Below are 27,809 nucleotides of genomic sequence, written 5' to 3'. Positions count from 1 at the left end.
CTTTGTCTCTTTATGTTCACCAACACTTCAAGGACACGTTGATTCAACAGCGAGGACTAAAATACTCGGAGAAGACTATTGCACATTAAAAAACTGTAATAGAGGCCCTTTTCAATAATAATGTGCATCCAACGGACTTTATTGTTTACGAAGAGATTTTATTGGAGGGATAGTACCAACGAGGATGCCCCACCTGCCACATCACCATCACAATCACAATCAGCTTTGTTCAGGTCTACTGAACTATCAGAACCCCAATTATAAGCTTTTTGGCCTACAAAACCCTGGGCAACACAAATACTGAAATATGCAGGAAATATATCAAAATCCCGACCAAAACGCTTAAGGGCGGACTTCAAAGAAATTTACACCCGCATCTGTAATTGCTTCGGGTCTGCCTTTGGTCGCTATCACGATCCCACCATCAATCTGCGGGATCCTCAATCCAGCAATCGATATTGATTTTCGAGTGGTCCAGAAGTACAGAGGTTACCTGCCTGAAGAAAGCGGTTTCTCTATTTCCTCTACCGACAACACGTCACCCATTGTATGGGATTGGGCGAAGCTAACCCAATACCATTTACCACCTAAGGCCTACTCAAAATCCCACTTATGGAACTTACATACTATAGGGCCACTTCTAAAAATCCTTTCGGGTCCGATCTTTATTGCTTCAGGGCTTTTCCTTTGTATTTCGGTTTTTACACCGAAACCCGCCAATACATAGAAAAACCCTTTATGTGTGGAACTTAAAATTTATAAAGTCGGGTTTATAAAACCCATTGAGTCTGCCTGTGTAATCGCAATTGACAGTAGCATGTGTTATTGGCCCCAATCCTTTGCATCGCGACGATGTGATATTACGATCGTTGAGCATCGTAATTGCATGTCGCATGGCCCCAGGGGTCTTTCCCTTGCCTCGTGGCATCGCCGAAGCCCATCCGTTGATATATATGTATTTTCCACCTCTGATAGTATATTCCGAAATATACATTGTTTTCCACCTCCGCTAGTGATATTACATATATATATGTGTTTTCAGCTTCTTTTAACTCTTTCTCCTCCTTTAACTCTTTTGTGGCATATATTGCTCCTGATAGTGTATTCTTTGGCATACCTTTCTCCCGATATGGCTCCTCGTGAGCTCCGATAGCTCTGTTTTATTCCTCCGATAGGTTCTTCTTAGGCATATATGTATGACATATATATATATTGCTCCTCTTGTAGCTCTGATAACTCTGCTTGGCTTCCTCTAGCTCCTAGAATATTGAAATATTAACATCAATGACAATCTATGTCAAAAATCTCCCCCTTTGCTATTGATGGAAATATTCTTCTTCTCTCCCCCTTTGACATCAATGGCAAAGGAATGCATACGGACTCCCCCTGTCGAACTGATCCCCCTGTAGAACTGCTCCCCCTGTCCTGCAAGATTTTTATGAATGAACTTAAGTGATGCTAAAGAGATAACCCCCATCTTTTGACGAAGATGTTCAAATTCTTCTCGAGGAAGAGGTTTTGTGAAAATATTAGCTATCTATTCCTTGGTATTGATATGTTCCAAGATGATTTTTTGTTCAGCTACTTGTTCACGAAGGAAATGATAGTTGATTGGTATATGTTTGGTATTTGAGTGCATCACTGGATTTTTGTTGTGACTGATAGCACTTGTGTTATCACAATAGATGGTAATTGGTTGATGTTTACCTATGTTGACATCTTTTAGAGCTTCCTTCATCCATAGTATTTGAGTACAACAGTCTGCAGCAGCTATATACTTGGCTTCGGCTGTGGATAATGATATAGATGTTTGTTTTTTGCTGAGCCAAGATACTAAACAGTGTCCCACGAAGAATGCATTTCCACTAGTACTTTTTCGATAATCTACACTTTCGGCCCAATCAGCATCGATGTATGTAGTTACAGTTAGTGTTGAGCTCTTAGGGTACCAAAGATCGAAATCAGGAGTTCCTTTCAGATATCTGAGAATTCTTTTTACAGCTAACAAATGGGATTGTTTAGGAGTAGATTGAAATATTCCCACCATTCCTATTGCCTACATTATGTCGAGTCTCATAGCAGTTAAGTACAGAAGGGCTCCAATTATTGACATATAATGAGTTTCATCTACTGGAGGGAAGTCATCATTTTTGCACAATTTGCAATTTTTGGTCATAGGTGTGCTCATGGATGCACAATCTTCCATTCCATATCTTTTAAACATGTCCTTAAGATATTTGGCTTGAGATATAAACAGTCCTGCTCTGGTTTGAGATATTTGTAGTCCAAGGAAGTGAGATAACTCTCCTATCATCGACATCTCGAACTCTTTTGACATGTTTTGAGAAAATTCATGGCTCATCTCATTTTTATTGCTAGCAAAAATCAGATCATCAAAATAAACAAGTGTGACTAGTAACTTACCTTCATCCGTCTTTATGTAGAGATTACTTCCTGCCACGCCCTTCTTGAAGCCTTGTTGTTGTAGATGTTGATCCAATCTTGCATACCAAGCTCTAGGAGCTTGTTTCAATCCATATAATGCCTTTTTCAACTGACAGACTAAGTCTTTTCCTTCTGTTAGATCAAACCCTTATGGTTGCTCCATGTAGACTTCTTCCTTGAGTTCCCCATTCATAAGTGTTGATTTTACATCCATTTGATAGATTTTGAATCCTTTCGAGCAAGAAAATGCCAAGAACATCCCGATAGCTTCCACACGAGCTATTGGTGCAAATGTTTCTTCAATGTCAATTCCCTCAATTTGTGAATAGGCTTTACAAACAAGCCTTGCCTTATTTCTAATGACTTGTCCATCTTCATTCATTTTGTTTTTGAATACCCACTTGGATCCTATAACGTTTTTGTCCTTTGGACGACGTACCAGCTCCCATGTCTCATTCTTCTCAATTTGGGACATCTCTTCTTCCTTGGCTTTTACCCAATGAGGATCCTTAGTTGCTTCAGTATTTGTTTCTGGTTCTAACATGGATAGAAGAGCAATATCGTTTTTCTTTGGTGTACTTATCATCGTTCTTCATATTTGCATCCCTTCATTTCTATTGCCGATAATATGCTCTTGTGGATGATATTTCTAGAGAAACTTCATATTTGAAGGGGTATGAGGTGGTTCTTTTTCCTTGGCTTCTTCTTGATGTATTTTTTCTTTTTCAGGTTCTTCTTCTTCAATGAAAGGATCAACTTCGTGTTCTTCAATTTCTTCTTCTGGAAGGTCTTCATCAATCTTTACATCAATGCTTTCCACTATTTTCCTTAGTCAATTATTGTAGCACTCGTAGGCTTTGCTCCGTGTAGAGTATCCAAGGAAGATTCCTTCATCAACCCGAGAATCAAACATTCTTGGTGAACCATCATTGATTTTTATGAAGCACTTGCTTCCAAAGATCTTGAAGTACTTTACTTAAGCATGTCTTCCTTTCCATTGTTCATAAGGAGTTTTTTCATAATATGGTCTTAATTGAGTTCAATTCAAGGTATAGATAGCTATCCCAATTGCTTCTCTCCAGAATTTTGGCTGCAAATCTGCTGCTAATAGCATTGTTCTTGCCATTTCTTGAACTATTCAGTTTCTTCTTTCAACTACCCCATTCTGCTGGGGTGTTCTCGCAGCAGAGAATTCTCTTTTAGTTCCATGTATTTTACAAAACTCATTAAATTCTTTTGATGTGAATTCTCCCCCTCTATCTGTTCTGAGGCACTTAGTCTTTGTGTCCTTTTCATTTTCTACAAGAGCTTTACGATTCTTAAAACACTTAAATGCTTCAAATTTATATTTTATAAAAGATATCCACATCATTCTAGTATAGTCATCAACGAATAAAACAAAGTACCTTTCTCCTTGGAGTGCCTGATTTCTAGTTGGTCCACATAAATCAGCATGGATGATCTCCAAAAGCCTTGAAGTAGAGAACTGCTTGGTCTTGGGGCTGGTTCTAGTTTGCTTTCGACGTTGACATGGACAACATATTCCTTGTTTTGCTTTGAATAACTTTGGGATGTCTCGTATAGCTTTAATCTCGCTGATATTGATCAAGTTCTCAAAGCTTGCATGTCCACGTCACTTGTGCCACAACCAAATTTCATCTATTTGACTTAAGTAGCATTTATCCTCTTGAATCTTGTTCAGAATGTAAATGTTGTCTGGTGTTCTAACCCCTTTCGCCATAAGTTCCCCTGAGGAAGAGTTCCTTATTTCACAGTCTTTGGTGCTAAAGACAACATTATGTCCTTGATCACAGATTTCGCTAACACTCAGGAGGTTGTGTTTGAGCCCATTTACTAGCAGAGCATTTTGGGCTTTTCCTTTTCCATTGATAAGAGTAACAGTTCCTTTTCCAGTAATTCTGGTTGATCCACTTCCAAAGGATACATTTCCTTCCATTTTGCTTAATGAGACAAACTTCCTTTTGTCCCCTATCATGTGTCTGGAGCACCCACTATCCACAAACCAATGATTTTCATTATTTTGAGCATATAGAGCTAGGCCACATTTATCCGTGTTAGGATTCTCACTACTTGCTTTTCCTCTTTTGAGTGGGCAATATTGTTCATAGTGCCCATTATTGTAGCAAAATGAGCAAATCAGATCAAATTTGGTCAAGGGATCAAACGAATTGTAGGTCTTGATTTGTCCCTGCCTTTTGGGGCCATATGGTTTGATTAATTCATCCTTTAGTTTTGGTGTTTCATTCTTGCGAGCCATGCAATGTCTGGCTTCATGACCAAAGTTTTTACAATGGAAACAATGTCCAAGAAAGATAGTTTTGTACCTGTTGTAGTGGCCACGGTTTGAATCAACTTCCCTCCTTGGAATTACTCCCGCTTCATTCTTTGGATTTGAGGTGGGCCTTTGATGGAATACTGGTTTGTATATGTTTTAATATCCATGATTTGAATCCACAATCTTCTTTGGAGTGATTCCCTCTTCATTCTTTGGATCTGGGATGCACCTTTGATGAGATACTCTTTCTTCTTTTGGGTTGTTGGAAAGTGCATCGGTATAGCTTTTCTTACTATTCTTAGTGCTTGATGATTCTCCTTTGAAACCTATTCCAAATTTGTCATGTTGTGGTTTTTGACTTTCTAGGACAATCTCAAGTATTTGAGAGATTTTCCAACCCTTTTTAACTTGCTCCAATTCCTTCCTCAAAGATACTATTTCGGCTTCACATTCTTTGCAAGTTTCTTATTTTTCTTTTAGATTTTTTTCCAAGAGATCTTCCCTTCTCTTTGTTTCCTCATTTTCTACCTTGAGAGAAATGATTTTATAAAATAATTTCTCATTTTACTCAATGGCACTTATTAACAGCTCATCTAAATTTCCTTCTAGCCTTGAGTCATCATCATTTGTGAATGCCATGAATAATGTTTCTTGGCTTTCAGCATGGTCACTTTCTTCATTTGATTTCTTTTTTATGACTACAAATACATCACCATCAGACTCATCTTACTTAGTGAAGAGGGTCTTCTTATTGATCCCTTTCTTTTTGTATACCATTCTTTTAGAATTTTCTTCATCATCACTATCATGCTTATGAGGACATTTTGCAGCATAATGATCTATTTTTCCATATTTGAAGAAGATAAGAGGGTACATAGCTTTTAGCTTAGATCCTTTCTTCAGCTTTCGTACAAATTGTTCCAATTTGGATTCCACATCTGAGTCATTGCTATAGTCATTCCATTCTTTTCCCTTCTTTGATTTTGAAGCCTTGAATGCTACATCTTTGGAGCTTGGGCCACCTTTTCTCATCTCATAGGCAGTGAGGATTCCATGGAGTTCATCCATCTTGAGAGTATCTAGATCCTTTATTTCTTCTATGGCACTTATTTTGGAGTCAAATCTGTCTGGAAGAGATCTTAAGACCTTTTGAACAATGGTACTTCAATATTTTCGTCCAATCCTTTAAGAGAGTTGACCAATTTAGCTACTCGGAGAAAGTATGATGCAATATCTTCTTCATCTTCAATTTTCAGACTTTCAAATTACCTTCTATGAGTTTGAAGCTTTGACTTCTTGACTTTTGAGTCCCCATTGTATAAGCTAATTAGCTTATCCCACATTTCTTTGGTAGAGTTACAATTCATGACTTTTGTAAACTCAGAATTAGTGATCTGTTGGAATGTAGGCTTTCCTCTCGTCTTAATCTGTTGGAAGAGTGGAAGGAATTGGGTACTCATTTAGAATGAAATGCCAAACTTCAGATCCAAGGGACATTAAGTAGTAGGTCATTCTCCTTTTCCAGAAGCCAAAATTGGTGCCATCGAATAGAGGAGCTTTTCCTGACGCTTCGTGATTTCTCATCATGACTACGAATCCTTCTTCAAGCTATTAGGCTAATATGAAGAAGCCCGCTCTGATACCAATTGTTGGAAATACTGAGAGCGGGGTGGTGAATCAGTATTTCTTTTTAATTGTTCTTTTTATCACCAAAACATTTATATATGGAACACAGAAATAGATAGCTGGAATAAATGCTTTTATTGACACAAACAATGCAATGAAATAGATACAATATATAAATGGTTACAATCAGTTTCCAAGCACCAACTTGGAGTTTTGTGAGGCTCCAACCTCCAGAGCACCAACGTTGTTTTGCCAAGGCAATAGTTCTGCACTTAGGAGCGCCAACTCCCAAGGATTCCAATCCTTTCAGTTCTAAGGCTCCAACCCTGTGGGCTCCAACCCTAACCTAGTATAAACTGTTTTGTTGTAGTTCTCTGCTTCTAAGCCTGTTGAGCTTCTGCTTCACTCCTGTTCTCCTGCTTCTCTTGCCTCTCCTACCTTTCCCTAAATTTTGGCTTCCTCTCACTCTAATTATACGCACACAAAAACCTTTTCCTTGTTTTTCCTATTTTATATGTTCCTGATGCCTCTGACTCTTGGTTTCTACATTCTGCTAGCTCTTCGTCTTCCTCAATGCTCGCTTCAGCTTCCTCTGTGTTGGCTTGTCCTTTTGCTTCCTCTATGCTGGCTAGTCCTTCGGCTTCTCGGCTTTTCGATTTCCTCTGCTGGCTTGTCCTTCAGCTTGCCAACTTTTCAGCTTCCTCTGTCTCTTCGTGTTCACCAACACTTCAGGGACACATTGATTCAACAATAAGGACAAAAAATACTCAGAGAAGACTGTTGCACATTACAAAACTGTAACAGAGGCCCTTTTTAATAATAATGTACATCCAACGGACTTTATTGTTTATGGAGAGATTTTAATGGAGGAATAGTACCAACGAGGGGGCCCCACCTGCCATGTCACCATCGCAATCACAATTGGCTTTGTTCAGGTCTACTGAACTATCGGAACCCCAATTATAAGCTTCTTGGCCTAAAAAACCCTGGGCAACACAAATACTGAAATACACAGGAAATATATGAAAATCCTGACCAAAATGCTTAAGGGCAGACTTCAAAAAACTTTACACCCACATCTATAACTTCTTCGGGTCCACCTTTGGTCGCTATCGCAAGCCCACCATCGATCTGTAGGATCCTCAATCTAGTGGTCGATATTCATTTTCGGGTGGCCCAGAAGTATGGAGGTTACCTACTCGAAAAAAGCGGTTTCTCTCTTTCCTCCACCAACCATGCATTACCCATTGTATGGGATCGGGCAGAGCCAGCCCAATACCATTTACCGCCTAAGGCTCGCCCGAAATCCTGCTTACAGAACTTAAGTGCTATAGGGCCACTTCTAAAAATCCTTTTGGGTCCAGTCTTTATCACTTCGGGGCTTTTCCTTTGTATTTCGGTTTTTAGACTGAAACCTGCCAGTACACAGAAAAACCATTTATGCATGGAACTTAAAATTTATAAAGTCGGGTTTATAAAACCCATCGGGTCTGCTTGTGTAATTGAAATTGGCAGTAGCATACGTTATTGGCCTCACTCCTTTGCATCACGGCAATGCGATATTACGATCATTGATCATCGCAATCGCATGTCGCATGGCCTTGGGGCTCTTTCCCTTGCCTTGTGGCATCGTCGATGCCGATTCACCAATATATATGTATTTTCCACCTCCGATAGTGTATTCCGAAATATACACCCTTTTCCACCTCTAATAGTGATATTGCATATATATATATGTGTGTTTTCAGGCTTTTTTAACTCTTCCGCCTCCTTTAACTCTTTTGTGGCATATATTGCTCCCGATAGTGTATTCCTTGGCATACCTTGCTCCCGATATGGCTCCTCCTGAGCTTCGATAGCTCTGTTTTTCTCCTTCGATAGGTTCTTCTTAGGCATATATGTATGACATATATATATTGCTCCTCTTTTAGCTCCGATAGGATTGCTTGGCTTCCACTGGCTTCTAGAATATTGCGATATCGACATCAATGACAATTTATGTCAACAATTTCATGGACAAGGATTGCAAAGAAGCTTGCTCTCTTTAATTTGACATATTTATGAAGTTAACCAAAGCTTTTAAGCTCAATTCCTTGGCATTTTCTATGGTGATTATAGTGAGAACTGTGGCCTCTTATTACAGTGACAACACGCCTAAGTTTTTGCCTCCTTGCAGAACTTTCTCATTGGACATATGTAGAACCTCTTTCTTCCAGATGAGAAGACTTTGATTGGGTATTTCATTGTTGACTCTATTGGATTTGATGGAACATTTTGATATACTATTCATGGACATAATCACTTTCTCATAAGGAAAAGATTGTAGGTTTTCCCCTTGTCGGTTTTTCCCTAGTTGTGAGCTTTACCGTGGTGTCTCTTATCTCTTTTTTATCAACTATTCTTAATTTTCTACTATGATATCTATTTATTGCTCTTGTTGAAGAATTAATGGTTGAATTTTTTCATGTGTGGCTACTTATAGATTAAAGGATAAAGAAAGAATTGTTTGTATCAAGAGAAGTAGTTATCAATTATGAAAAAATATTATAGTCTTTTCATTACTAGAATTTAAATAAGAAGCATAGAGAAATCAAGCTTACTCATGTATTTCATACAACCAAAAATAAAATATTTTAAATCCTATTTGAAAAATGGAATTGAGAGGAATTTCACGATATTTTTAGGACACAGAGATAATTAATTAAGCAAATGGAAGCAATCTAACCCTAAATGATCACAAATAGAAGGAAAATTGAATTGAAGGAACTAGAAGCCACTCACACAAATCAATAGAATAAATAAGAATTTTGAGATCTGAAATGGACATACTAAGGAAAATATTAAAAATAATAATATCAAAGGTATGAATTTTTAAAGGAAAGGAAAGAAAACTATTCTTTTATTGTATTCTTGACCTATCTCCTTATAGATTAATGAAATTTTAATTGTGGGAAATGATTGAATGAGAAATTAGATTGTAGATCCAATGAATACCCACTCGGTATAATTTTGAGTAGATCCACATAGATAAAAAAAAATTAAAATATATGAAAAGTATGTTTCCTTAAAAAAAACACATTTTTTTCATGTATTTTCAATTTTTCTTGTTGTGGTCTACTGAAAAGTGTATAGAGTGGCTATTCAATGGATGAAAATTTTGATTCTACATGTAGCCATTTCCCACACTTAAAATGTAATTAAAAATATAATTCTATTATTTTTCCTCTTGAATATTTACCTCTTGGGATGTCATCATCATCTTGAATCCTCCTAGATGTTTTACAGTTGACTTTTCGAGTACATGTTTTGTTTTTAGGTTGAATTTTCATCCCAACATTCCCCTAGGGTAAACAAGAAGAAATATTATATAAATAAAAGTTGAGGATGTAATTCTTTAAAGAGGGGAAGAAGAACACAATTTTTTTCCATAGGTTCATGATCCAATGCATGCATCACAATAAAACTAAGGATCTCAAAAAAAATCAAGGGGATAGGTAAGAAATGGATGAGGACATCGAGAATGAACTAACAACCTTTTAAAAGTATCTACTTAAAAAATCTCAAAGGGACAAAATAATAGTCATAAACAGATGAGTAGGAATATCTCATCAATTGTCATGCCAGAGCTTAATGCAACATTATTAAGTAAAATCATCACATGAGAAGTCAAGAAAGAAATAATAGGAATGCTAAAGGGAAAATATTTATTCCCATATGGATTTACTACAAAATTGTTTATTCTATGTTGTCCTATTCTCAATAATGATGACTTAGTCTTGGTTCAAGAGTCACCTAGAAAAACCTCTATGCTACCCACCTTAAATTCCACTTTTTTTATTCTTACCCCTAAAGAGCACAAGGTACTCATCTTAACAAGTTTTGACCCAGTTTTTTTTGTAGTGCCAGTTTTGAAATTATAACCAAGATCATTTCTAACCGTCTCAAAAATCTCTTTCTTAGCCTCATTTCCTTTGAGAAATTAGACTAATGTGAAAGAAAAGAAAATCCTTGAAAAAATTCCTTTTTTCCATCATATTATTCACTCTCTCAAAAATTATATTTTTCCTAGAATCATTATTACTCTAGATATGTCAAAGGCCTGTATATATGCCAAAGGCATTTGATAAGTTGAGATAAAAATACATTTTCCATATCCTGCTTAACTTTGATTTTTTGTAAAGGTTGATCACTTTGATCTCTCATTAAAATCTAATATTTTTTTCTCCATCCTTGTTAATGGATCACTCTCAACTACTTTCACAACCTCTTGGGGAATTAGATTTGGTGATCCCCTTTCCATTTCTTTTTCTACTTATTGTTGAAGGACTAGGCATAACTATGAATGTTGCAACCACTTCTAGTAAAAGTAAATACATAAATCTCCACAATGAGGATCTAAAAGAAAATAATGAAAAATTTATCGATGATACAATGTTAATGGGAACAACAATAATAAGAGATGATAAATAAATTAAATGGGTTTCAAAAGAATTAAAGACAACTTCAAGTACAAGCATTAATCAAAGTAAGTTATGAATATTCTTTTCTAACACTCCCCTTCCATGCATGTCAACATTTCAAAAATCTAGGGCTTTCAAAAGAGATGATTTCCTTCAAAATATCTTGGAGCCCCACTTTGTGGAAATGCACTTCAGCATACCTCTTTGGAGCACCTTCTCATAAAATTGGAACAAAAAATAGAACGTTCGACATATTTTTCTCTTAACATTGTACATCACCTCACCTTCCTAAAATTAGTCCTCCAAGCCATGTCACTCTACCTTTTCTCTGCAATGGCTACCTCCAAAGCTTTTATTAAAAAGGTTAGAATTATTTAGTGTTCTTTCCTCCTAGACAAAGCCAAAATGGATACAAATAGGTCCTTGTTTCTCAAGATAAATTTTGCATCTTAATGGAGCACATATTACTCAAACTTCATGATTTGGAAACTATACGTGAAATTGTGAAAAGGAAAACAAGGTGGACATGGATTCAAAATAAAAGGGACCTGTGGAGTAAAACTAGAAAAATAGGTCAAAAACATAAATGAAAATGTTTTGGTAAGAATGGAACGAAAATTAGTAGTACCACGTATCTAGAATAAAACATGGGAAAACAAAAATTTAATCTAAGAAAATGGATTTTTGGAATCCCTAAATGGGAAAAATGTAATATTTTGGGAGAAATAATGGAAACATATACCAAAGCTTCAAAATATATCTTATCTATAGATGTACAGAGATATACTAGCTACAACACAGGGAACAATCAAGGAATTAATTTTGGTTATCAAAATCAGAGTACCCAAAATAGAGAGTATGGAGAAACAATAATCGAAGAAAGCCACTACCTGAACGAAAACATTGGGAGGTATTTTGGAAGGAGATAAAGAGAAAGAAAATTAAAAACTAAAAGGATGAAGACAAGCTAAGATGGGATTACACAAGAAAGGGAAAATGCAATTTAAAACAAGCATACAAGTTAGCTAAGAAAACCACAAATCAACTGACTTCAGAAATCCTTATTAAAATATGGAATCCAAACATGTTTTCAAAGCTAGCTCTCTTCCTTTGGTTACTATGTCATGGAAAAAATTGGACATGGGACAAACATCAAAAGATAAGATTCTATGGACTTTCAACTTTTCATATATGCCTAAATTTCTTCAAATATTAATTAAGGTTTCCTTTTAGGTGAATTAATAATAAAAATTGATTTTTATGTGCCTTAAACATAAAAAGTTGAAATCTCAACTCAACCATGAAAAAAAAATAAGAAGAAAACACAACAAATTTGATGAAGGAGTTCATCCCTCCTAGACTACATCTCCGGGTCTACCTCCAATGGGCGTCTGATGTATTGAAAATGCTCATATAGTCCCTTTACATCAAAATTATCCATTCTACAATCTGCTCAGAGACTTTAATGGCTACTGTCAGTTGAAAGATCTTCGCCTCAACTTTCCAACATGACTTTCATATTACAAAAAGACTCAATATTCACCAAGATATGCCTCAAATGGCATTTACAGGTACTACCAAAACAATTATAGGATCAAACCCTTATAAATATCTTGGCCATGGCACATTGGTATAGTATTTTATATAACCCACGGGAAGGTCCTGGGATCAAACCTGCGGGCCTCCTAGGATTTGATTCGTATGACAGAGAAATATTTTGGGTTTGGCGCAACCATATATATCATATATAGTATCAAAACTATATCATATAGTTTTACATTGATTATCACACATGTGCCATCGTATAACTTTGGCATTTGGTTAAAACAATAAACTAGAATAAATACATATTATTTTCCCCATGGCATATAGTTATAACATAAATTTTTAATGTTTGTGATACCCCGTGGCATCCGAGATTTAATATCATATATGTTAATAATGTTTAGCATTGCAGTTTGGTTGTTCTATTATAGTTTACCCGCGCTAGGTTGAGAGGCTCTATTGGAGCGTGTTAACATAATTCGAGGGTTTGGCGTGCCCTTGTATTAATAAATCACGTTCTAGTCTATTGTTAAGATTTTGGGCTATCAAACACATGGGTTCGAACCACAACTCCTTTGCTTGGTAGTCTGACTTGAGGGTGCACCACCTATTGCCACGCACCATGCTTTCATGCTACCACTTGTCCTATTTTTGCACTACTACTTGGCCTGCTCTGACCTCCCTTTTTTGCATGTCTCGACAAAAATTCAGAACACATTCTCTCCCTCATAGTGATGATATTTTGAAAACCAAATATACCACTAGAATCTGCACGATGAGCTCTTCAACTTGGAGCCAGATTCATGAGCATCTGAGACAATTGAATTTTGAGCATTTTGAGGATCCTTCTAGACCATTCCTCTCCACTAGAAGCTTATGGACCACAAAAGTTTTATTTTAAGCAGGTATGAGGTGAGGGTATTGTTCCCTCACCTTTCTGATCTCCATCTACCTTGCTTTTCTTTGATTCATGCCTTTGAGTACCACTCGAAGATGCTCTACATCTCCTCGCTTGGAAGTGTAGACCTTCCTATCCAAGATGGTATCTTCTTGTAAGTTGGTCATACATTCTGGTGAAAAATAATTTATTCTTGGAATTTAATCATTTTCCTCGATCCATGATCATTGGAGGTTGAAACAACTTCAATTTATCAACATTACAACTGTATATATATGCATGTATGGAGTCAAATTCAATCGGAATGCATTGTGCCCAATCTTTTCAACAATTTTAAAAGGACCATGGCTCATAGGTTTCAACTTTTTACCTTCACCTTTCATCTTTTATTTGTTGATGTATATCCATACTTGATCACCAACGTGGAAGTGATGATACATCTTATGGTTGTCATTACACTTTTTGTACTTGGCCTGAGTTTTCTCCAATTGATCCTGCACTGCTTCATGAACCTTTTGGATTCTTTGAATGAGGTTGATTGCTTCGTCAGCATCTCCATGTCCATCCTCCTTAACTTCTTCACCAAAAATAAAGTTCGTTTGTCATTTTGGCAGGTACCCATAACATGTTTCAAAAGGAAATCTGCTAGTAGAAGAGTGCAAGGCCTAGTTGTAAGCATGTTAGACATAATGTAAGGATTCATCCCACAACTTGGGATGTTTACTACAATAACATATGAAAATATGTACCATTGTTTTGTTCACCACCTCCGTTTGCCCATCGGTTTGTGGATGAAAAGTTGTGCTCTTTTTCAACTTATTTCCATGACTCCCCACAAAGTGGAACAAAGCTCCCCTATAAAATGAGATTTCCGATCTAAAATTATAAAAGTGGGCAACCCAAAATGAACCCACACACTTTGAAAGAACGTTTGTGTTGTTTGTTCTGTAGTAAATTTTTTTTTTACATGGAGTAATAATACACATTTTGCTAAATATATCAACCACAACATACAAATAATCATGCCCTTTTCTAGACATTTGAAGCCCTCCTACAAAATCCATAGATATACTTTCCCATGGCTCATAAGGAACTGGTAGTGGCATATACAAACATAAATTTTTGTTATCTGGTTTTATTGGTGAACAAATGAAACAACCTTTGACGTACTTAGCAACTGTTTCATTCATTCGAGGCCAATAGCAATACTTTCATAATTGTGCCATTGTCTTACCTACACTAAAATGCCCTTAAACATGAGAGTAATTTTCTTCCCTGATCACATGCACTCTTTCTCCCCATCGTATGCACAACCTGCCAATATGGTACAATAACCTGTCATGAATATCATAATTTAGTTCTTCCACCTGAGCACCATGAGTTACTGATTCATAAACATCCTTACAATGAGTATCTTCAACATATTGTTCTATGCAACTTTCATGTTCTAAAGAACTATTTTCATAATAACTAAAGAATTCAATGAAGACCTTGATAACTTATCAACTACTTTAGTGGCGGTACCATTCTTATATTTCATTACTAAATGGAATTACTGCAAAAACTCCATCCATCTATAATGTCGATACTTTTGCAACTTAGTTTGTGATTGAACGTACTGAAGTGGTTGATGATCTGTCTGAATCACTATTTCTTTTCGCATTAAATAATGTCTCCATTTTTTAAAACTTTAAACTAATGCATACAATTCTTTATCATAAGTTGGATAGTCAGCAACTTCTTTAGAAAATGTTTCTGAATGAAAACAAATAGGCTTTCCTTTTTGTAATAATATTGCACCCGTTGCATACCCACTAGCATTAGCTTTTATTTCAAATGGTTGTTGAAGGTCTCGCAAAGTCAAGATTGGAGTTGTAACAATCTTATGTTTTAAAGTATCAATTTTTTTTTCCTCCCCACTGAAAGGAGCCTTTAGAAATTGTGAAAGAATGAACTGATGATCCAATAAAAGAGAAATGAGAAATAAACTTCCTCCAATACTGAATTGTGCCCAAGAAACTTCTAACTTCTGTCACATTTTGATGTCTTGGCCACTTAAAAATCACGTCAATTTTAGATGGATCTATTTGTAACTGACCACCTCCAACTATGTAACCAAGATATACTAAGGAAGTTTTTCAAAATTCACATTTTGTGAGTTTGAGATACAATTTCTCTTTTCACAACACATCAAAAACTTGTTTAACATGCTTTACATGTTCTTCCCAACTTGAATTGAAAGTAAGAATATCATCCAGATATACTATGACAAAATTATCAATAAAAGGACAAAAAACATCATTCATCACTCTCATAAAATTTGTTGGAGAATTACATAACCAAAATGGAATAACCAACCATTCAAAAATCCCCTACCTAGTCTTAAATGCAGTTTTCCATATATCATTCTCTGCAATACGAGTTTGATGATAACCACTTCTTAAATCTAGTTTTGTAAAGTAAACAACATTCTTTAACTGACCAAGCAAACCATCAATCCTAGGAAGAGGATACATGTTCTTAGTGGTGATTTTATTTAAGGCTCTAAAATCAACACTCATTCTCTAAGTTCTGTATTTCTTTGGGACTAATATGATCAATGATCCACATTGAGAAGAACTAGATCGAATAAAGCCTTTATCAACCAATTCCTGATTTTGTTCCTTAATCTCTTCATTTTCTATGACTGACATTCAATACATGCCAATGTTTAGAAGAGGGGCATGAGATTGTAATTGAATCTCATGTTGTATTTCTCGTTTTTGAGGTAAGCATTTTGGTTATTTAAACAATTCTTTATAAGAATCTACTATTTCAACCAATGTTTCCTTAAACTAAGTATCACACCATTGAAAAGCATCATACTTATCTTTAGGTTGTTCTTTAACAATCATGAGAATAAACTTTTTACTTGAATTTATTAACCTTTTCATTTGAATAACACTGATTAAATCTGAGTTTGTCTAAATTTTGTGTGCCCTGACAATGTATTCAATTCCATCTTTAAAGAGATGATACTTATTCTGCTTTTCTGTGAAATATGGAATCTCTATCATAAAGATACATACTACCCAACACAACTCAACATACATCCAAAGGAATCACATCTACCTCCACTTCATCAAGAAAATTAGTTGTATTTGCAAACCTTAATCGACACTGTTTTGTGACCTGCATCTGAGTATTTTCATTAAACCATCCTAAATGATATGGTTTTGGATGATTTTTAGTTCCCAATCCCAATTTCCTTACTAGTTCCTCAGAAATTATATTTTATTGTGATCCATTATCGGATAATGTGTCTATCCTAGTGTGTTTGGATATGATCATTATGTGAAATAATTCAACTCTCTTCTTTTCTTCAATCAAACAATTATCTTTTGAAAAAGATGTAGAACAAGTAGAACTAAATACCTGTCAGACTCATAGCGGTAATCTTATTTTCATCACCACAATCAGATTCCAAATCTTGTTGGATTGCAGCATTAGCTTTTATTTCACCCTTCTTCCTAAGGAACTTCTTTGGTTTAAGTTCAGGATGAAGCTTCTAACATTTGGAGTGTTCATGTCCAACCCTCTGAAAATGAATACAAGTAGGCCTTTCTCCTTTGTTCATGGTTGTTGTTGCTTTCTTCCCCTTCAATTTATTATTTCCCTTTCCTTCCTTGGAATCTTTTCGCTCTGAATGCTTGAATGGTTTCTTTGAAAATTTTGACTAAAAAGGTTTGCCACCTAATTCAATATGAATGGCTTGTACACACACTTCATCAAATTCATTTGGATTAAACATAAGAAATGTATGTCACAAATAGGAATGAGAACTTCCAATATACTTTAACAAAGTTTCATGTTTGTTTAATGGAACATTAAGTGCTAATTCCTTTTTCTTGAATTTATTTGTAAACCCTTGCACACTCTTTCCTTTACCTTACCTTAAATGTTTCCAATCCATTATAGCATGTTGCATATATCCTAAAGGATAGAATTGCTTTCTAAGAGTTGTGACAAAATTAGACAATGGGGAGATAATTTTAATTTTTTTCTTCAAATCGAATTGAATTTTACTTTCCCACGATATCAAAGTTGTTCCTCCCATTCTAAGTGTATTTAACTAATTTCTTGGAGATTCATCAACAACATTTTGAATTCTACAATACACCTCAAGTTGCTTTATCCAGTTGTCTAACTTTTCAGGATTCATTTCACCATCATATATTGGCAACTGAAACTTAACATCAAGCTTCAAAAAATGATATTTATTTGGTTTCTTTTGTGAGTCTGAATTTGAACTTCAATGATAAGGGAAGAAAGAAGAAGAAGATGAAGATGAAGGAGAAGGAGGTTGATTACCATTTGTTTTTTCCTTGCCAGTTTTATCTTTTGTGCCTTTAGAAGATGAAGTTGCATCTCTCTTCTTCTTATCTTCTAAATCTTTGCAATGATCCTTTGCATATTAAGGAAACTTTTCTCAAATTCCTCACCATTTTTTTCATGATCTTCTCCTTCATTTTCATCACTTATCTTGAATTTTTCATTGTCTTTTCCTCTTTCCAATCTCTGGATTTATCTTCTCAAGTTTCCCTCCTCCATGTCACAATCAGGATCTAGTCAACATTCACATTGGCAAATATCATGCTTATACATGATCAACCTTGCTCTAATACCAAAATATGATCCAAAAACAACACAATTAACTATTTGCTCAATTTCTTGAAATATTAAATAAGGTTTCTTTTTAAGAGAATTCATAAGGAAAATGGATTTTTATGTACCTTAAACTTAAAAACTCGAATCTAAAATCAACCATGGATAGCAGAAATAAGAAGAAAACACAAAAAAATTGATGATGGAGTTTGTCCCTCCTAGACTACATCTCTGGGATTACTTCCAAAGGGTGTTTGATGTATTGAAAATGCTCATGAAGTTTCTTTATATCAAAATTCTCCATTCTGGACTCTACTCAGAGTCTTCAATGGCTACTATCAGCTGAAAAGTTGTCTACCTCATCTTTCCAACACAGCTTCCAGATTACAAAAAGGCCCAATATTGGCCAAGATATGTCCGAAAAGGCATTTACGGGCACTGTCAAAACAATTATAGAATCAGACCCTTATAACTCCCTTGACCATGGCGCATTGGTATAGTCTTTTATGTAACCCACCAGAATGTCCTGGGGTTAAACCTGCAAGGCTCCCTCCATTTGATTGGTATTAGATAGAAATAGATTGAGTTTGGCGCAACTATATATATCATACATATTATCAAAACTATATCGTATAGTTTTACATTTATTACCATACCTACGACATGGTATAACTTTAGCATTTGGTTAAAATAATAAACCGGCAGATATACGTATGACTCTCGTCGTGGCATATAGTTATAACATAAAGTTTTCACATTAGTGATAACCCGTGACATTTGAGATTTGATATCACATATGCTAATAGAATTTAAAATTGGAGTTTGGTTTTTGTATTGTAGTGACATGTCCCAAGTTTAGAGGCTCCGTTGGAGCGGTGTTATCATAATCTGAGCATTTGGCAGACCACCAGATATGGCAGGCTCCACCAACCCTTTCCCACCATTACCAAATAATGAAGGCTTAAATATATATTTGCGCCCTTCTATTAATAAATCATTCCATGGTATGTTGGTAATATTTTGGGATGTCGACCCAGTGGTTGTGGGTTCAACACATGCCTCATTCTCTTGGTAGTATGTCTTGTGGGTATGCCACCTATTACCACGTGCCCTACTCTCATGTTTCCACGTGTCTTACTCTGGAATTGCCACTTTGCCTACTATGGCGCTACTACTTGGCCTGGTCTGGCCTCCCTTTTTTCCCTGTTTGGACAAAATGTCAAAACACATTTTCTCCCTGATACAAAAGCGATTTTGAAACTGAATATACCATCAGAATCAACATGATGATATCTTCGACTTGGCGTTGGTTTCATGAGCATGTGAGACTGTTCAATTTTGAGAATATTGAGGAATCCTCCTGGATCACTTCATTTTCATCATTATGAGCTGAAGGTGCAACCATATTCAAACATACAAACAGGAACAAGGAAATCCTCATAGACAACATAAAAAAGTGAGATTTGTATCCTTCAAAGATCCCATCACCAATAGAGAATGGAAAATTCTCGTGGAATTTTTTATGTGGAAAGTGTGGAAAGAATTAAATAGATCCATATTCAAAAATCCCTTCGAGAGAGAACATTAATATGGAGTAAACTTAGAAGTAATATTAAAGAAACAATCTTAAGAAACCCTTGAATTCAACAATAATGGAAGGGAAATAATCTACAAACTAAAATAATGTATTCTCTGGAGCTTTATCCATCCTCCTCTAATCTAATCAAATATTTTATTGCCATATTGTTATATGGAATTTGTATCTACTGATAAACACATTTTGACTAGGTGGGTAGCTCCACCTAGAACAACAGAGAAAAAGTAGTTTAATCCTTTCCTATAGTAGATAGATGAGATGAAGGAACTTACTTGTAGTATTTTGCTTCCTTAATCCCCTTTGAATCACTCCCATCACTCCCACTTGAACTAAACCCGCTCAATTGGTACCTATATCAACAGAAACAGAAACAACAAACAATCAAAGCATACATGATCTATCTACTATAAACCAATGGAATCGAAGACATTGAAACAAATAATCATCATATACATGAACAAGAATATAAGAAAAGGAATAAACTCTTTATTAATGTAGCAGGAAGAGTATCACCCAATACTGTTCGATCCTGTGCCACTCCTCCAGCTTCAGTCCAACCCTCACCACATCAAAAGAACACCAATCCAGCAACATAACATTGGTTAACATGAAATCTACTCTCAAACCAATAGAATTTCCTTACAAACTTCAGATTCTAGCCCCCTGATCACTATGATGAGTTCTTACTTTATAGGAAATGGAGGTGGTTTTGTCATAAATGAGGGTATTGAATGGCCTTCCAAACTTGGAGTTGGTTTCCATGGAGCAAGGGATGAGAGAATAGGAGGTTAATGGACCCTTAAACTATCCAATTTCAAGCTCATAGGAGGATGTAAGAGATGGGATCCTTCTAGAATCATCTAGAATCAAGGAATATTCCTAGAACCCTATGCAAATTTCGCTCAATCTCGCCCAGCGTAGGTCAAAGAGGGCCTAAGTGCACTGTAGTGCAGGCCAAAATGGGCTTGCCTGCTCTGCAATGCATTTACCCCTGACCAAGATTGTGCTGGTGTCCTAAGGAGGCATTTCAGCAAGGCTTCAAGCTAGGAAACTTTCATGGTAGGAAGGCATTCATTGTGATGACCTGTCTAGGGAATGTAACAACTAAATTAGGGTTTGACGAGCCCTAATAGTACTAATCTAAATTTCGGGAGCGATGTTCCCAAATAGACCTGTAACACATATCTCTATATTCCAAAAATTCATTGGGAACCTCTACCACTCCATTTTTTTAAGCTTAACTTTTATGGATCTTTCAAAGGAAATTTTACCAAGTTCAGTTTTGGCAAAGTCTTTAGGAATCACAGTCACAACACCTTCCATATTTATGTTGGAGATTTAGGCACTAAAAGAAACAAGTATGAAGAGATATTCACTGAAGAATTTGGTACACTAATTGACATTCACCACAAACATCTATGTTTATAGGTTGAAGGTGCTTCTCATATAATTATAAAACATATTAAGAAGCTCAAGCAAGACACTACTTCCTCTAAAATTTGTAAAAGTTGGCTTAGAAAACTATACAATATTGTACCTCAAATCCCCAACATCATAACCCTACACATTAGAAGAATTAGGAACAAATTGGCTAATTTTCTAGCTAGCAAGGGTATGCAACATGCTTTGACTCCACCAAACAAGAATTGGAGCACCAACATTTAGTTCCCTTAAGAGATACCTACTTTAAAATTACACAAGAAGATTTTCTCCTCTTAGATGGGCTGGCGCTTTTTCATCCATATCTAGAAGAATTCGTAGTTTACATCCACCTCCATCATACTTGGGCTAGTTTGGATACATCATGAACAAAGGATATACGTTGAGCATGTAGCATGCTTGGGGTTTATAGAAATTGACACGACACTTTGATTCATAGTACATGACATTTCCTCGATATTCACGAGATGATTCATATTGTACTTATCATTTTTCCTTGGCAATTGTGAAACTTGATCAATCTAATTCAATAGCCAATACGATATCATGCACTTCCTGAAGATTAGACTCATTGTCCATATGGAGTAGAGTGGGTACTTTTACCTGACTAATTTGGTTTTCAGTCCTTATTAATATAATTGTTTTAGAATATTCATGGTTCAAAAGATGCATAAAATTCCCCTTCTCTTCGACCTCCCAATATGAAAACTCACCCACCACCTTGCATATTCCTTTTTATTAAGTTGCATCTCTTTCCTATGGCTAGTCAAAATATTGTGTCGGGAAATTACTTCCTTTGTTATTTGTATTACTTCATTCCATAGAATTGCATGATATATCCACCCTCTTATTCATTTTCCTTTCCCATCCATAGTTGATATATCTTGACTAGTGCCTCTTTCTTCTCCTTTTGATGTATCCTGGCACCCTTCTCACCTCACTTTTAGCTTTCTACTCTATCACCTCTAGCTAATATTTTACCTCTAGTGTATCAACCTCCTCTCCTTTGGCTGTCATATTTCGCCTTCCAATGTTTCAATCTCAATAATAGCTATAAGAATGCATGGGTGCAAAACTAATCAATATACCATTCTAAGGGTGATCACATAGGCCTTCCCCACACATGGTCTTACATGAATGCTAAAAGATCTACACTCACTTCTTAGGAGCAAACACCTTACACCACCCAGACTGAAATAAATCTTGCAGAAGAAGAAGCAAGAGCTAAGACATGCTTCTTACAGGATGAAGAAGTAGAAGAAAAAAATGGATAATTGATACTTAATAGAGGCACAAGCATATGAAGATTTAACACATATCCCTAGGTAGTCGCATCTATTGGCAAGTGAAAACGATAATGGGTAAAGTGTTCCTAGAGAGAAGCAAGGCCCAACAAGAAATATTTTTTTCTCAAAAAATTAGGTCATAAAGTGTCCCATTGATAATAATGATCGAAAAATAGGAGTTCCCTCAATCTGGTGAAGAAAAGGTTCAGCTAGTAGTAGCACAGTAGGATATGTTTAGATTAAAAAGAAAAAAATGTTTTATTTTTATGGTAGTAAATCTACTAAAACAATACTATAATATGCATAGGATAGATAGTGAAAATATAGAAGTTACATGACTGATAAAGCTTCATTATAATCTTATTTTTTTAAATTTGTTTATGTTGACAAAATAATACTACTATATTAATCTTATAATTTCCCTAATTAAAACTCGATAATTAAACATATATATTATCCAACATTCAAACATAGAAATTCATCATAAGAATACAAAAAATTAATCACAAATGCATATCTTATATGAAAATATGAGAAAACCTCATTTAATTAGTTTATTATGAGTATAAAAACATAAAATGTCAAAATACCATGTGAATGGTATGGTTAACAAGACTGTAAATCTGGTTTGGAAGCTACATTGAATATTTTAAATTAAAAAAAAATAAATTTGTTTATTAAACAAAAATCCTATATATAAATGTGAACCACTCAAATATATATGGAGATGGTTTATATATTTATACAAAAACTAAATGTTAAAATAATATTTTACGTAATATATGATAAACAATTTAATAGCTATAATAATATCATAAATATTATCGTATAATAATATCATAAATATTATCGTTAAATGTTATTTGTGAATTATGTTTTATTATATACGAATAGTCTGTGTTTTCCTGAAGGTAAAAGATAGATTATATATCAAATCGACTGGATGCTTTCACCGCAATCGCAGGTTTACACTATTTAACGTTTTCAGGAAAATATTGCTGTTAAGAAGGAAAATAGAATCCCACTCAAACTACTTGTAACAACCTCTTCAAATTTTTTATTAATATACATTTTAGAAAATATTAAAAAATCACTTGCAACTATTAATTCATAAATATATGGTCTTTTATAATTAGTCAATCTATCATCTTTGTGTAAACATTTAATCTAGCATTACTGTAATGTGCATTTTTTTGACAGGAAAAAGTCCATAGATACTTTAAAACCGCTTTTAGGATTGTTCAAGCATATATAAGATCTCTAGTTCGCACGCAGAATGTTCCTTATCTTATCGTAATTAAATAAGCCATAATGACTTTTAATTGATTGACATGAAAGCCAAGGCATACACTGCTTACAACTTTTAACAATGCTTTGGCTGCTGTTATTCAACAACGAAAAAGGAAAAATCTCTGTAACCTATACCTGCAAGCTGGGTATAACGTTTTGCCATTAGGGAAGCTTTGTATCGATCTGCTGATCCATCTACTTGTATTTTTTTCCGAATTAATCACTTACAGCGCATTTCTCTATTTCCCAATGAAATACTCGTGCGTGTCCAAGTTGCGTTTCTATAAGAAATTCAGACTCCACACGTATTGTAGGTTTTATTTTCAACATTTCTTTCTATTGAATGCGTTTCTTGCTAATGTCAAGTATCTTTTCGGTTGAATATGTGACTTGAACGAAAAATACGATCGAACTATTTGTCTTTTAAGGTCATTTCACTATTAATATTGATCTATATTGATCTATATGTGTATTATTACATTATTTTTTACTTATTTTTATGCTTTTAGAGTTGAAAAAGTAGAGGAATCAATTTATAGGTTCAATTGTACTAATGAGTCTTAGTTTGGAGAATTGGGGTTTGAAACATCCTAGAGAATGTTTATACATCAAATAAAAATAATTGCATCTGAAAACACTCTCTTGGACTAGACTAGCTAGAGTTGTTATGAACTCAATTACCTTTCAAATGGTGCAATAAAGAAATTAGATTAAGTTAGTGTAAAAAACTTATGCAACCCAAAACTTGACCTTCCTGTTTTGTCTAGATAATTCGAGAGGATGCTATGTCATCCCCATTACTCATGCAAAAATCGATATCCATGAGGAGACTATGAATGAGACTTTAGAAGGGTCGAATTTGTAACACTGCCTAAGGTTTGAAGTGTTCAAACTTAACCCCTAGTTGGCAATTGGGTTGTGTTATAAATAAGCCATTAGGAGGGAAAGGGATTTCATTCCATTTGAGAGAACTTTATTCCATAGCAGTGTAGAGTAGCTAAAACTAGAGAGAGAGAGAGAGAGAGAGAGAGAGAGAGAGAGAAGAATATAGGGGGTTTGTATTATATAGAATCCCATGGGAAATGTCTTAGGTAACTCGAAACAATGTTCCTTGTCCTTGGTACTTACATTATTTTCAAGACGTACTCCTCAAGTATCTTGGGGCTATACATAATCATCTATAAAAGCGGGTGATGTTGTTTGAAACTAGAGCAATGGATGAGGCTAGTGTATAGACATAATTCATATAAAACATAAGCCAAAATAAATTGTAATTAAGTGGTTTAAATGAGAAGGAACACTAGGAAACATTCAAAAGGGGGGAGAAGAAGTGGAAAAGGAGAATGAGAAGAAGGCATCAATTGCAAGACACTTGTGCAAATGCCCTTAAAACCATGATAACTAGTACAATATTAATGGTCACATAGAGGAGAAGTATTATATATTTCATCAATAGCTCAACACAAAGAACTCTAAGATGGATACAATGATGGAAATTCTCATACCCATAGATTCAAGAAATCAAGTGGAGAGCATCTATGAACTGGATAAGAATATTTTCTAAACATTAGCACAAAGTTGGGTGGATCTAGATATCCTTCATTAAAAGGAAGAGAAGGAGATAAGTAGACTGTTCCATATGAAAATATAGGTGAAAAAGAAAAATATTGATAGGAAACCAAACAATTTAAAATTGGGTTTGTTATCAATGTTGATTTTATTGGTGAAGTATAATTATATGTAGTTCTACTTGATGGATGTACCATTTTATTTAAGTGTCCATATATGTATGTGTGGGATGCAATGTTCATGTGGAAAGTCAAGCAATACCACCACATCAAGAGCCAAAAATACTTCATTATCAATATGCATGAGGGAACGTTAAATATTTCACTAGTAAGTGCAACCAAGATAACACATTGATTAATTCTAGTGAGAAATGTTTTTATTCATTTAAAGAGAAACTTAGTCTAGTGAGCAACTAATCTGGGAAAATGAATCCATAGAGTAGCTCACTAAGTGAAAAAGACAACAACTAGAATATTTTCCATAGGAATATAGAGGTGTGTTCAAACACCTAAGTGGATACCATCTAAGAGGGGAGTGGATCATGAGATCCAGTTTCTTCCCAAACACTCCATTTCTATATATTGGGTTGTACATACTATACATGGTAGAAGAAAGTCAAATGAAGAACCAGTTGGAATGAATTCTATAATAAGGTTCTTTTAGTCCATGTACTTCACCTTGTGGGTCATCCATCATAATTAAGCAAAAAAAGGATGGGACTTGGAAAATTTGCATATATTATACAACACTAAATATGATTGTGATCAACAACCAATACCTCCTTAATGCAAGCCCAATTAGTCCATGTACTTCACCTTGTGGGTTATCCATCATAATTAAGAAAAAAAAGAATGGGAGTTGGAAAATTTCATATATTATACAACACTAAATATGATTGTGATCAACAACCAATACCCCTTAATGCAAGACCAAAAATTTGAGGATGCTAAGCCACAGTCGCAGTCCCTATTCAAACTCTCTTCTGGGATAATGAATCCTTTTATAAACAATCAGAGTAAAGCTCCTTTCCAAATAGACCTCGGATCCAAGCTCCTTTGCTTGTTGTTCTAGTCGCACTCACTAGAATCAAGTACTATAACCAAGCATTGTACAATAGTTGTTATCTCATAACCCCACGTCCCTGTAGCTTTTTGAAATTTTAATTGTAATCCCTTAAGGGCTAACTTTCAATGTTATGGGATATCGACCTTCCTACCTTTATCCTTCCTACAACCTTGGATCCCCGGTGGTTGATTGAAATTCAATTTGAAAAGGGTTATGAGATTCCAACCTTCCGGGTAAGGGTCCCACTAGCCTTCGACTCCTTGCCTATTAAATCTGACTGGCCACTGTCCACAATATGATGGAAAACCTTTTCAATCCTCGTTCCACACATTAGTGCCACTCAACTCCTTAACAAAAGGAAAACCTTGCTAATGGGCTCACCCTATAGAGGGCCCCACAATATTAGTCTCTTAACAGGTCTGGGGAACGGAAATTCTTCTCTTGCCACCACTAAACGGCCCTTGGTCCTCTAGTCCTAATGCTCTTAGAAATCTATTTAAATTAATTACACGATTCTAGGATTCCAATATATATTTCTTGTTATGAGATTCCATGAGTATAGAGTCCCAACTCTATCACTTGACATGCTTCTCGACGCTTAATTAAAATATCTTACGGGATCCAAGGTTCTGGGTTATCGGGCTAGACGTCTATCACAAGATTCTGTTGATATACTTCCCCAACTTCATCGATTGATATAATCTATTTAAAATATAAAATTGGCTAAGGTTTTGGCCTTCCTAAGATTATTCTCAACTACTAATATGACTCTAAATTTACCTCCTCGTCTCTCGATTTTGGCTCCTCTTGTTAACTTTCGATCTTTGATCATATAGTAGTTCAATTATCAACAAACCTATTAGTGTTTTTGCATCGATTACACTAGGAGATTTGGATCTCATGCTTTCTCTACATTATTCTAATCCAACAAGTGATATATATATATATATATATATATATATATATATATATATATATATATATATATATATATATATATATATATATATATATATATATATATATATATATATATATATCTGTGTGTGTGTATGTGTGAATCTTCCCTGTGTTTTGTTATGCTCTTAACCTGCAAAGCAATACCCAAGCAAAGAAAAGATACCGAGAACACAAAATATGCGAAGAAAATATACCCAGAACACAGAATAGCAATGATTTTATTATTCAGAGAGAAATGTTCACAGGCCTCTTCGAGGGGGCAACCTCCAATAGAGCAGAGCTCGATTACAAAACAAGACACAATGCTCCTCGCAGGGAGTCTCTATCCTTTATATATGACTCATACATGCAATACCACGAGCCAATATCGTGGGTTTTATTAATACCATCTTTCTAATACTACTGCCTATTTACCATCTATCTAATACTTCCGCCCATTTGCAACTAACTGTGGTCCCGTCATTAATTGCGGGTTAACCACTTACAAATATTAATATGGGCTTTATTGACTCTTGACTATGACGTGATCCCAAGACATAAATAAGGGGGTTAGGGTGGGACCCTAACATGCCCTCCCCCTTAAGACTAGCCTTGTCCTCAAGGCTGGAGCTGCGGAAACTGCTGAAGAATAGTGGTTGGTTCCCAAGTTGCATCTTCCGGAGAGGTGTCTTTCCATTTGAGGAGGACC

The 27,809-nt window shown here is 35.3% G+C and overlaps 1 protein-coding gene across 2 annotated transcripts in view; it reads right to left on the bottom strand.

Annotated features, from left to right (window-relative positions):
• Nucleotides 1-27,809, bottom strand: part of LOC149261666 (agamous-like MADS-box protein MADS2) — a 418,152-nt gene that overhangs the window by 233,397 nt on the left and 156,946 nt on the right. Inside the window, exon 1 of one of the 2 annotated variants that reach the window (XM_089382173.1) lies at nucleotides 19,784-20,222. The exons of the other annotated variant lie outside the window; for it this stretch is intronic. The gene's annotated coding sequence lies outside the window, so the exon portion shown is untranslated. Of the gene's footprint in view, nucleotides 1-19,783; nucleotides 20,223-27,809 lie in introns of those variants that run through there. 2 annotated transcript variants of the gene reach the window in all.

This window comes from Pinus tabuliformis, chromosome 6 (assembly GCF_031772625.1).
Source record: "Pinus tabuliformis cultivar Carrire ecotype Pingquan chromosome 6, CPIR1, whole genome shotgun sequence".
Taxonomy (NCBI): Eukaryota; Viridiplantae; Streptophyta; class Pinopsida; order Pinales; family Pinaceae; genus Pinus; species Pinus tabuliformis.
The sequence above is the reverse complement of the archived record's forward strand: the minus strand, read 5'-3'. Positions and strand labels throughout refer to the sequence as shown.